Here is a 12403-nt window from a genome sequence, read left to right on the forward strand (position 1 = left end):
AACACGCCCCCTCATCCACATTTGAATTACGCGCGCTTACGCCGGCCCCATTTACGCTACGCCGCCGTAACTTAGAAGGCAATTGCTTTGTGAATACAGCACTTGCCTCTATAACTTACGGCGGCGTATCGTAAATACGATACGCTGCGCCGCCGTAACATTGCGCGCCCCTACCTGAATCTAGCCCTGTGTGTATTTTCCAGAAAGCAGCCACCCCTTCACAAAGCGCCGTGAGACTCCCCAATGTGCAGTAGGAAACAGCCAGTGAAGCCGCAAGGCTAAGGTGACCAGATTTTTTAAATGAAATCCGGGGACATATTTTTTCTTTATTAGTAATGGCAGCAATCAACGACTCTCTGCCCGTCGCCGCCCGCCTCACAGCCTCTCAAGTCTTACTCTTTGGGCCCCGCCTACTACTGGATGGGCAGCGGAGGAAGATCACTCCGCCAGGGAAGGCAAGGAGATAGGCAGGCGGCTGGCCAGGATTTGAGCCAAGGCATGTACATTTACGTCGACAGAATGGCACGGACAGACACATTGGCGTACCTGTACGTCCCTGCCTAGACGTGGGTCGGGGGTCCGATCGGGACCCCCCCCCCGGTACATGCAGCATTTCCCGTTGCTTCACGAGGGGCTATCCGGGACGAGGGCGCGGCTATTCGTTTCTAGCCGACCCCTCACGATCGCTCCCCGGAGCTGAAGAACGGGGAGAGCTGTATGTAAACGCGGCTTCCCTGTGCTTCACTGTGGCGGCTGCATCGATCGAGTGATCCCTTTTATAGGGAGACTCGATCGATGACGTCACACCTACAGCCACACCCCCCTACAGTTGTAAACACACACTAGGTGAACCCTAACTCCTTCAGCGCCCCCTGTGGTTAACTCCCAAACTGCAACTGTAATTTTCACAATAAACAATGCAATTTAAATGCATTTTTTGCTGTGAAAATGACAATGGTCCCAAAAATGTGTCAAAATTGTCCAAAGTGTCCGTCATAATGTCGCAGTCACGAAAAAATCGCTGATCGCCGCCATTAGTAGTAAAAAAAATAAAATAATAAAACTATCCCCTATTTTGTAAACGCTATAAATTTTGCGCAAACCAATCGATAAACGCTTATTGTGATTTTTTTTACCAAAAAATTGGTAGAAGAATACGTATCGGCCTAAACTGTGGAATTTTTTTTTTTATATATATATATATGTTTTTGGGGGATATTTATTATAGCAAAAAGTAAAAAATATTGCATTTTTTTCAAAATTGTCGCTCTATTTTTGTTTATAGTGCAAAAAATAAAAACCGCAGAGGTGATCAAATACCACCAAAAGAAAGCTCTATTTGTGGGGAAAAAAGGACGCCAATTTTGTTTGGGAGCCACGTCGCACGACCGCGCAATTGTCTGTTAAAGCGACGCAGTGACGAATTGTAAAAACCCCTTGGGTCATTTAGCAGCATATTGGTCCGGTCCTTAAGTAGTTAAAGAAAACCTGCTGAAGGCAAAAAGAATTTAAGTCTCGTCCTAAACTTTGCAGAACTTGCTGACCACACACTTAGGGTCAGATTCTCAGTGGAGATACGACGGCGTATCTCCAGATACGCCGTCGTATCTCTGCGTTGTGCCGTCGTATCTAATCAGTATAGAATCAGTTACGCATAGATATCTATTAGATCCGACAGGCGTAAGTCTCTTACGCCGTCGGATCGTAAGTGCATTTTTACGCTGGCCGCTAGGGGCGTGTACGCTGATTTACGCGTCAAAATATGTAAATCAGCTAGATACGCGAATTCACAAACGTACGCCCGGCCGACGCAGTAAAGTTACGCCGTTTACGTTTGGCTTTTCCCGGTGTATAGTTACCCCTGCTATATGGTGGCGTAAGTGCGGCGTACCAATGTTAAGTATGGCCGTCGTTCCCGCGACGAAATTTGAAAATTTGACGTCGTTTGCGTAACTCGTCCGTGAATGGGGCTGGACGTAATTTCCGTTCACGTCAAAACCAATACGTCCTTGCGGCGTATTAGGAGCAATGCACACTGGGAGATTTCCACGGACGGCGCATGCGCCGTTCGTGAAAAACGTCAATCACGTCGGGTCACAGAACATTTACATAAAACACGCCCCCCTGTTTCAAATTTTAATTAGGCGGGCTTACGCCGGCCGATTTACGATACGCCGCCGCAACTTACGGAGCAAGTGCTTTGAGAATACTGCACTTGCACGTCTAAGTTGCGGAGGCATAACGTAAATCGGATACGCTACGTCGCCGCAAAGATACGCCGCTGGACGAGAATCTGGCCCTTAGCTTGTAAAGTTGAATGAAGGGCTGGCTGTCTCACATGTCTTCCCCCGAAATCCTGGCATATCTGCCCCAAAGGCTGACACTCCTCTGGTCGAAGGAGCTTGCACCTGTTCCTGAGCAGAAAAGCCTACTTCCGGCATGCCAATCTAATCACCCTTGGGTAAACCAATAGACGTTGACGAGAACCTGATGGCAAAATGAAAAGATTGTCCACTTTCCTCACGTCTTTTGACCTTTGCATGAACACTGTTAGCAACTGAAGTCTTCCTGCTGTGTACTCAATGGCCCGGATTCAGGTAGATTTGCCCCTTATTTACGGAGGCGCACGGCAGCGTTTTTGCCCTGCGCCCCGGCAAATTTACTGCGCTACCCGCGATTCACGGTGCAGTAGCTCCGTAAATTGCGTGTGCGCTGTGTAAACTTGCCCTGCGTAAGGGCGCCTAATGTAAATGATCCCGTAGGGGGCGGGAATCATTTAAATTAGGCACGCTCCCGCGCCGAGCGTAGAGCGCATGCTCCATCGGGAAACTTTCCCGACGTGCATTGCGGCAAATGACGTCGCAAGGACGTCATTTGCTTCAAAGTGAGCGTAAATGGCGTCCAGCGCCATTCACGAATCACTTACGCAAATTACGTAAAATTCGAACGTCGCGACGCGGGAACGACGTGTATACTTACCATTGGCTGCGCCTCCTAATAGCAGGAGCAGCCTTACGCAGAAAGCGACGAACGCAAACGACGTAAAAGATGACCGCCGGGCGCGCGTACGTTTGTGAATCAGCGTGAGTATGCAATTTGCATACTCTACGCTGACAACTACGGGAACGCCACCTAGCGGCCAGCGTCAGAATGCAGCCTAAGATACGACGGCATAAGAGCCTTATGCCAGTGGTATCTTAGGCTACAGCCGGCGTATCGAGCTTTCTGAATACAGAAAGTCGATGCGCTGGCGCTACTTAGCAATTACGCTGCGTATCTATGGATACGCAGGCGTAATTGCTTGCTGAATCCACTGTTAGCAACTGAAGTCTTCCTGCTGTGTACTCAGTGACTCTCGTGTGAAAGTTTGGAAGGACTGCCTCTCACTTTTCCTGGAAGCTGGATACCATTTTAGAACTGAGCTTTGGAGATGGACGTAGAATCACTATTTCTGGTAAATAGACACAAAAAGGATCTTTGCAGGAAGGTACTGCAATCAGGGCCGGCGCTAGCGCAAGGCAACACGGGGACTTGCCTTACGGCGCCAGCCAGGGAACAGGGCGGAAAATCAGTCGCCCGATCGAGACCAGCACTCCAGCAGCAGGGCCGTTTCTAGACTGAGGGTGCAGTTCACCCAGGCGCCACAGAGGTGGAGGCGCTCAAGCGCCAGAGTGCTCCCCTCCCTCCTCCTCTCCTTGTCTGTGTCCGCAGCGACCTTGTGGCCGTAAATAGTCAGCGGCCGGATTGGCAGGTGGTTAATGGCGTTGTATGCCAGACCAATCTCTAGTGCTGATTGTAAAAATGTCCGGGATATCAGCTAGAGCTGGGGACACAGGAGAGAAATCTTTTGCAGAACAAACTTCCTTCATATCCACTAATATGTAGTTTTCTTTGATGATCTTGTGGCCTTCCCTAACGTCTGAACCACCCCGGATGAGAATCCCTGCACCTCTAGTATAGCCGATTCAATAGCCAGGCTAAAAGAGTCTCGCTGGAATGGAGTGCTGCCACGGACGTTGGCATAAAAAATCTTCTTTGACCAGAAATGGGATTGGAGCTGCTGATGATATCTGGAGGAGCAATGAAAACCAAGGCAGGAGCGACTTGCTGACGTCACCGCGTTCGTGTAGGTCTCAGAGTGACGGGCTGCATTGGAGAGTCGGCCGGCTTGATTTTTTATGCTCTGTTTATCTACCGTATTTATTGGGGTATAGCGCGCTCCCGCGTATAGTGCGCACCCCTAAAGTTGCCCCGAAATTCCTGTAAATGTTTTTTTTATAAGATTGTATTACTTACAGTTTTGGTGTCTTGCCCAGCGTCCATCGTCCGGTCCGGCGTCCGTCTGCGGCCTCGATGGTGTCCTCCCGGCTTCTCCAGCGCGCGCCTCAAGTCGAGTCCCCGCTTCCCGCGCTCAGTTCGAATGCCTCCGCCGACATATACCGAGTGCAGTACACTCGGGTACACTCGGCAAGGCTCGGCTTCGCTCGTGCTCACGCTCTGTGACGTTTATGCGTGAGCACGAGCGAAGCCAAGCCTAGCCGAATGTACCCGAGTGTACTGCACTCGGTATATGTCGGCGCTCCATTCAAACTGAGCGCGGGAAGCGGCTATCGGCGTATATCGCGCACCCACGATTTTCCCCTTATTTTAAGGGGAAAAAAGTGCGCGATATACGCCGATAAATACGGTACTTAAGTGTAAGTGCAACACATTTTTTACATTAAAATTACTATAAGATTTTACACTATGGAAGACTTTTGTTTCTTTATAGGGATTGTGTGGCATTATGTTCCCTTGAGTGTTGGAAACCTATGAAGACACTGTGACTGTTGCTGTGTTTAACAAAGGCCCGGGCTGGGTATTAAGCCAAAAGCGCTTGTGATCTCCCATAATAAGAGATCATAAGAAGTCGTTAAGCGGCAGTGTGTCTAGTGGTGGAAGTCATCTCTCTATTTCATATCACATATTGTCATGGATATGCAATAAAGTCTGGCAGCTTACCTGATCTCCATGTGTTCATTAGAGGCCTGACCCTCCTTCTGACTGTCTTTTATCACCTTCCTCCCTGTATTGCTCCACCCTAGGCCATCCCAGGAAGCCTATATTAACCACTGCACTGCTAGTCTGCTTTGCTGTTCAACCGTGTTGTTGGCTTTAGTTCCTGTCTCCAGTGTGCTACGATTATCTTCCTGTGTACTGTTTTTGGCTCGTCCCTGATTTCTCCTGTTTGCTTGTGATCCTGACCTTTTGCCTGTCCCTCGGTTACCCTTGTCTGCCTGTTGCCCTGACCTCGGCTTACTCATCACTACCGCTTGTCCTGCTTGCTGCTTCCCCTCTCTCCCTGCGGAGCGTGACCTAGGGGATCCCAGGGGTCGCGACCTGGATCCAGCTGCGGCGAAGGCCATCCTCACCACTAGAGGCTCTGGTGAACATAAAGCTGGGTCTTAGACTCCGCGCCCTGGGCGATCTTGGGTTCACGCTTCCTCTCTAATCGCAGCAGTCGGCCATAGGGTTCACTACCCTGTGGTGCATCCCTGACCCCAACGGGGTGCACTTGTCACCTGGCCACAGGTGACCTGACACATATCTTGTGTACATCGTTGATCATTTCACATTGATATTACCACATAGGATGGACTTTATTTATATGTTGTTACTTTTAACCCATTCAATCACATATTTTAGAAATTAGCGCAACTTTTTGATTGGAAAATTAAAACCAAGGTCTCCCCGGCAGGTGGAAAGCACCTGTATAGCATAAACGTTTTCAGCCCAAATTTTCAGAAGAATCTTAATAATCAAGGACACTGGAGGAAGACAAAGACCAACGGAAAAATCCTTTGGCACTGTGAACCCAGCTTCTTTTACTTCACCTTTGTACCCTGTTGCAAATAGCAAAAGCTGCGTGTTCAGTGGAGTCTCTATGAGAACTAACGCTGGAATGCCCCATAGATAATGGGCGTAGCATAAGGGGTTGCAGGGGTCACAATTGCAACCCCATCCCTAGCTCCAGTGGGCCCCTGCAGCCTCCCTGTCATATTATCATATCCTCCACAAAGTCCAGCTCCGATCTGCCCAAGGGCCCCACAGCCACGCTCCAGTACTGCGCTTCCACTTTGCCTTCCACAGTCCACACCCCTCCATTCTCAATGGCTGGGGACAAGCCATTTCCTGAATGGAGAGGAGCACAGGGTGAGAACAGCCTAGTGGCCAGGTCAACTTTTGCATCGGGGCCCACAAGCTTCAAGCTACACCTCTGCCATAGATCCAAGACTCGTTGAATTACTCATTGTTGGAAAATATTCTGCCCCTATTAATCTGTTAGTGTATTCTGCTTTCCCAGCAAGTAGACTCTTGGTGCCCCCCCAATATAGGCTAATGTTGTCTCGTTGACAGTGATCAACTTGACTAGGGACCCTTTGGAGGAAGATCATGAAAAGCTTGCAATGCTAGAAAAAAATGCCTTTCATTTTAAGACAGCCAGAGTGTCAAGTCTCTGGTGTGAGGCCGGATTCCTGAGAGGGTGCCCCTTGTGGCTAAGTGCACCGCACCCCTGGGAATGAGACAGGGAGTGCGGGGCCCAAAGGTGCACGGATTGCCAGTACTGCTGCTGACTGGGTAGATGCAGGCAGAAGGTGGCTGGGGTGTGCTGGAAGAGCGGACTCAGTAGCCGTGCAAGGAAGGGTTCTGGTGTGGTCCCGTAGGTAAACCAAGAACGAAGTCTGGAGCCAGGCCAAGGGTCATACACAGGAATCAGTCCAAGGGAATTTACAGGAACAAGCCGGGTCATACACAGGAGCAGAAGATAATGGAGTAGTCAGCCAAGCCGGGGTCAGATGCGAGGAGATAAGCAGAGTCACAGGTTCAGGCGTAAGCCAAGGGTCAAGCCAAAGATTCAGGAGACTCAGGAGACACAGGAAGCTGATGATAATCCAGCAACCTGTATGCACCAGTGATAGGTTTAAATAGGCCGGGGGTGTGCCCACACAGTCACAGCATGCATGCGCGCCATCCGGCATGCGCGCCGTCCGGTGTGCGCATCTGTGTGCGTGCGTGCGCAATGGAGTAGGTCTGGCGCGGCCATGATGGACACTGGCAGGAATGCCAATTACTCGGCTATTTCCCTGACACAGAGCATCTGCATTCCACCAGACTGACTGACATCTGACATCAGAATTATTCTGTCTCCTGGGCTGAGAGGCACGCCGCAAAAGAGGCACACTGGTGATGTCCAGAACTCCAGTTCTTGCTAATTTGCGCAGACACAAAGACCTGATCCATAGACAGCCCATCCCACTGACTAAAGAAGGCAAATTGAAATGCCACATGGCCCAAGGCACCACTTGAATGGCCGCTGTTAAAGGTCCCAATGAGAACATAAATGCTGTCTCCATGACTCTTCATACACACATTTTCATTTTTGAAATTTTTGCAGTTTTAAAAAACCACTTGACTTATCCGGGTATGAAATACTCCAAGATCCTTCATAGATTGAGAAGGGGTTAACTGCTTTCCCTGTTTTTTCACTAGTCAACTGAACTTGGAAAATGACTTCTAGGACAAGGATGTGTTGCTTTGCCAGCTTCTGGCCTACATAAGCCGACAATCAAGACGTCGTCCAAGAAGTGGTAGAGGCTTTAAAAAGATTCTTGGTGCTGTGCAGATTCTAAAAATGGCAAACACCTGAACTGGAGGTGACAGCCGGTCACTGCAAATCTCAGATGTCTCTGGTGTTACGCACTGATCGGTACATGGAAGTCTAGGTCACCCAGGTCCATTGACCCTAACCGGCAGGCCCAGACTGGGACAGAAAATAAGCCTGGGCATTTTAGACTGATCTTCCCATGACATGTTAAAGGGGTTTTCCGCCCTTTTTTTAAGTTTATTAATAGTCAGCAGCTACAAAAAGTGTAGCTGCTGGCTTTTAATAAACAGACACTTACCTGCTCCACGGCTCCAGCGACGCGCCAGTCGGGGCTCCGCTCCTCGCCCCCCCTCGCTGGCCGGCGACTTCATTCCTAGTGTGGGCACCCGGCAGTGACACCTTTCGGCTTCACGGCCTGGCACCCAGCGGCGCTGCGCCGTCCGATTGGACAGGCGCTCGCCTACAGGGAGGGGCTGCAATAAGGCGATTAAGCTAATCGCCTTTACAGCCCCTCGGCGGAAGGAGGAAGTGGGACAGGAAGTCCCCTTCTCCTGAAGCCCCCACCCCCCCCCCCAAAAAAAAAATTACATGCCAAATGTGGCATGTAAGGGGGCGAGGAGTGGGTTAAGCAGAAGTTCCATTTTTAGGTGGAACTCCGCTTTAAGTAGCCCCTTCCCCACTCTCCATCCTGACTGTGACAGTCTACAGCAAGCGGCGGGAGAGGGAAGGGGGGAACCCAGCATAGCTATGGTTTTTAGGGAAACTCTACCATTAATATGAGCTAATTTTGCATTGCACTTATGGCTACATGGGAAGGACCTTTTGGTGTCTTGGGGGTGTTTTGGGGTACTGTGGGAGGTTGTGCAGCATCCCAGGATTGCAGAAAAGTGTGTTTTTTAATGTTGTGATATAATTGTATTGTAGAAATTGATTTGTAAATCTTCTATTCCATAGAACAGGGGTGTCAAACTCAATTTCATGGTGGGCCGCATCAGCATTATGATTGCCCTCAAAAGGGCCGGTTGTATCTGTAAGATTAGCTGTCCAGCGCATCCCCTCCCCTTACATTAGATGTCAAGAGCCCCCCCACCATCAGAAATTGAGTCCCCCACTCTCCCTTACATCACAGTGCACCCCCTTTCCTTATGCTGCTGCTGGGAAGAAGCTGGATACATTGCTTGAAAGCAAAAAGTAGGGTTCTGGAGGAGGACAACCAGAGTGGAATGCGTGGAAGCATTGACCTTCCAGGGTCGCGCACGTCGCCGCGACGGCGCAGCCACGTCACCGCGCTGTCTGTCCGCGCGGATTTCTGTCTGATGGTGTGTACAACCATCAGACAGAAATCTCCGGGCGGACATGTCCGCTGAAAACGGTCCGGCGGACCATTTTTAGCGGACAGTCCGCTCGTCTGTATTCCTTTTGCGGACTTATAATTCCGCTCTAAAAGATGGGATTCTCCCTCCCACGATGCGGGAAGCCCTAATAATTCTACTTCTGAAACCACGGAAAGATCCCCTTAAATGTGACTCCTATCGTCCTATCTCTCTTATAAATGTGGATGTCAAAATTCTTGCAAAAGTCCTGGCCAATCGTCTGAATGCTGTGGTTGCACAGCTGGTCGGGAGTGATCAAGGAGGTTTCATTCCAGGCAGATCTACGAGAATGAACATCCGTAGATTGTTCCAAAATCTTCAATACCCATATGACTGCACCCTTAGCTGGGCCATTGTGTCCCTAGACACCTGTAAGGCCTTCGATAGTGTGGAGTGGCCGTAGTTGTTCCAGGTTCTGCAGCGATATGGCTTTGACCCTCGCTTCATTGCCTGGATCAGGCTTCTCTACACCTCCCCACAGGCGCCTATAAGGGTTAACTTACACATTACAGACACCTTTTCCAAAACTCTTCAAAAACCACACACGTTTTTTTCATCGGATATTTCGACCGTGTGTGGGCCCCATCTGACTTTTTTTCTGTCGGAGTTTAGAAATAGAACATGTTTTATTTTTTTCCTATCGAATATTCCGATCGTCTGTGTGGAACTCCGACAGAGAAAAAAACCACGAACCACGAATTTGGTCTGACAGTGTGTATGCAAGACAGCTTGAACGGAATTCCGACGGAAAATTCCATCGCCTTTTATCCCACCGGAAATTCCGATCGTGTGTGTAAGGGTTTAAGGTTCTGAAGCTAGGGTCCTTCCTTAACTGTTACATATGATTGTAAGGGGTTAAGGGTTTCAGAGTGAATGTTATTTCACTAATTTTAGTAGAATTCTAAAAGGCCTCACATACATAATTTCTTGTAGTTTTTATCTCTGAACAAAAGATTATACATGCGAAACATTCCTTAGTAATTGCTAGAAATGTATCTTTCTTTTTGTTATTGTTCTCACAGGTGTTGTTTTTATATAGTCTATTACATGTGAGACATTCCTTATTAATTGCTAGAACTGTATTATATTTTTTATCTATATTTTCCCTATCTTGTACTTTCCTCCTTTTTCAATAATATTATGCAGCTGTTGTTTTTCACTTACTAAGACTTTTTAATGAATAGAAGGTCTGTTTTTAACGAGTACAGAAGACGTAGGCCCGGATTCACAAAGCACTTGCGCCGACGTATCTCGAGATACGCCGCGTAAGTGCAAATATGCGCCGTCGTATCAATGCGCCAGACTCAGAAACTAAGATACGCCTGAAAATAGGCTTCATCCGACCGACGTAACTTGCCTACACCGGCGTAGAGTGGGCGCATATTTACGCTGGACGTATTTGGCGCTCCCATTGATTTTCTATTCACATATGCAAATGAGGGAGATACACCGATTCACGAACGTACGTCCGTCCGACGCAGTGCGCGTAAAGTCATACGTCCGGCGTAAAGTTATGCCCCATAAAGGAGGTGTAACTCAGCAGCATTCATGCAAAAAGCTGCACCAGGGAACACAAGCCGACGTTTTTTACGTAGTTTACGTAGGATGTGAATATGACTAGGCGTAGGTTACGTTCACGCTGTAGGCAGTGATCCGACGTATCTTAGGCAGTTGTTCCGACCTGATTGTGAGCATGCGCACTGAGATGCGCCCACGGTACGGCGCATGCGCAGTTAGCGATACTTATCTGTCTGGCGCTCGGCCCATCATTTGCATAGGGTCACGCCTCATTAGCATGGCTCACGCCCACTTCCACTTACGCCGACTTACGCCTGAGAAGCCCAGCGCAGATTTGGGAGGAAGTGCTTTGTGAATTCATTGCTTGCCTCTCTGCGCTGCGTCGGCGTAACGTAAAGGAGATACGCTACGGCGGCATAAATATGCGTCAGTGTCTGTGAATCCGGGCCGTAGTATTTGTATTAACCAATCACATATTGCCAACATAATAATTCTTTATTTCTTACCCAAATTAATGTATTTCGTCCCCTCCCCTTTTTGTAATGCATATAATTGTCTTAGTATTATCAGTAAAGTCAGAGAATGATTTCAGATACACCGTGTTCCTGTCTTTACTATTCCTGTACTGAAATCTCTCTCTCAACGGGGTGGCCACCCGAACAAACACACTGGGACTGCCTAAAGTCAATCAGCGCCAGTCTGCACCCCTACAGTGTGTACGGGGCATAAGTATTCCATTTTGGCAAGTGCAACGCTTCTCGGCTTTTTGGCTGGGACTGGGTGTGGTATCTGTCCTTATCAGTTGTCAGCGGAGCGCTGAAGCACCTCCTACATGGGGAGGGTGGATGCAATCCAATGACGTCATTGCACCTGGAAGGATGGTTTCAGCAGGGACTACGCTGTGCTGCCCGACAGAATACTGGGGGCCGGCCCATGGTTGAGTCTGAGCCATCTGGAAGGGTGCTCCTGGTGAGGATGGGTGCTGTGCTTGGTCTTGGTCTTTTTGCCGAGTTCTAGTCTGGCCTTCTGGCTGGCTGGTGTAAGTGCTATCTCTGTCAGCGATCCGGTAGGAGGAGCTGGTAATGCCCTGGGATAAGACGGGGCAGCACCATGCAAATCCGCTGGGTTGGCTGGCAGGGGTGGAGGGCTGCACTGGCCGGTCGGGGGGTCGGATATGGAACGAAAAGCCTATGGTGCATGTGCCCCTGGAGTGGCAGTCCAGGGGTATCTGAAGATCACTGTGTGTGAGGGACACATTGATTTAAGATACCACGGTCACTGCACCAGATACACGCTTTTTTTTAGCACCTGCCTCCTGGGCCGGGCCTTTTGGCTAGGACCGGAGGAATTTTTTATTCCTGGCCGGAGGGCCTGGTCATTGTTTCACCACAATGGCCACTTCTTTCACTCTCCTCTCCACTATCCCTTCCCCCACTTTATTTTATTTAAGCCTGTGTTTGTCACTTTTTTGTCTTTTTTTGTTGTGCACGTTTTGTGACACTGTGTGATTAGTAGGGTGCGGGTCCTCGGGCCAGCCCTGAACGTCTTGGGAGTGGGTGGACATGGCCTTCTGGCTTGGTTCGCCTGCTCTCATGGGGTCTCCCTTCGGGGGAGCCCCACCTAGTACTGGGAGGGTTCTGTTTTGGCAGTCCCTCCGAGGAAGTTGGGTCCGTGTCGGCTTCGGTTGCTCGGACCACAGTACCTCAGTCCCCGTCTGGAGCCTAACGCCCCGGGGGATCAGGGTTTGGGTCCCTCTTCACAGGAGGACCACTTGACGTTGCACCCGTCTGCACGTTTTTGTGAACACTCTTTATGTGTGTGCACATTTTTTCTGCACCGGGTGGAGTTTTTTGGGTGTGTTCACACG

The sequence above is a fragment of the Rana temporaria genome, chromosome 13 (assembly GCF_905171775.1).
Source record: "Rana temporaria chromosome 13, aRanTem1.1, whole genome shotgun sequence".
NCBI lineage: Eukaryota > Metazoa > Chordata > Amphibia > Anura > Ranidae > Rana > Rana temporaria.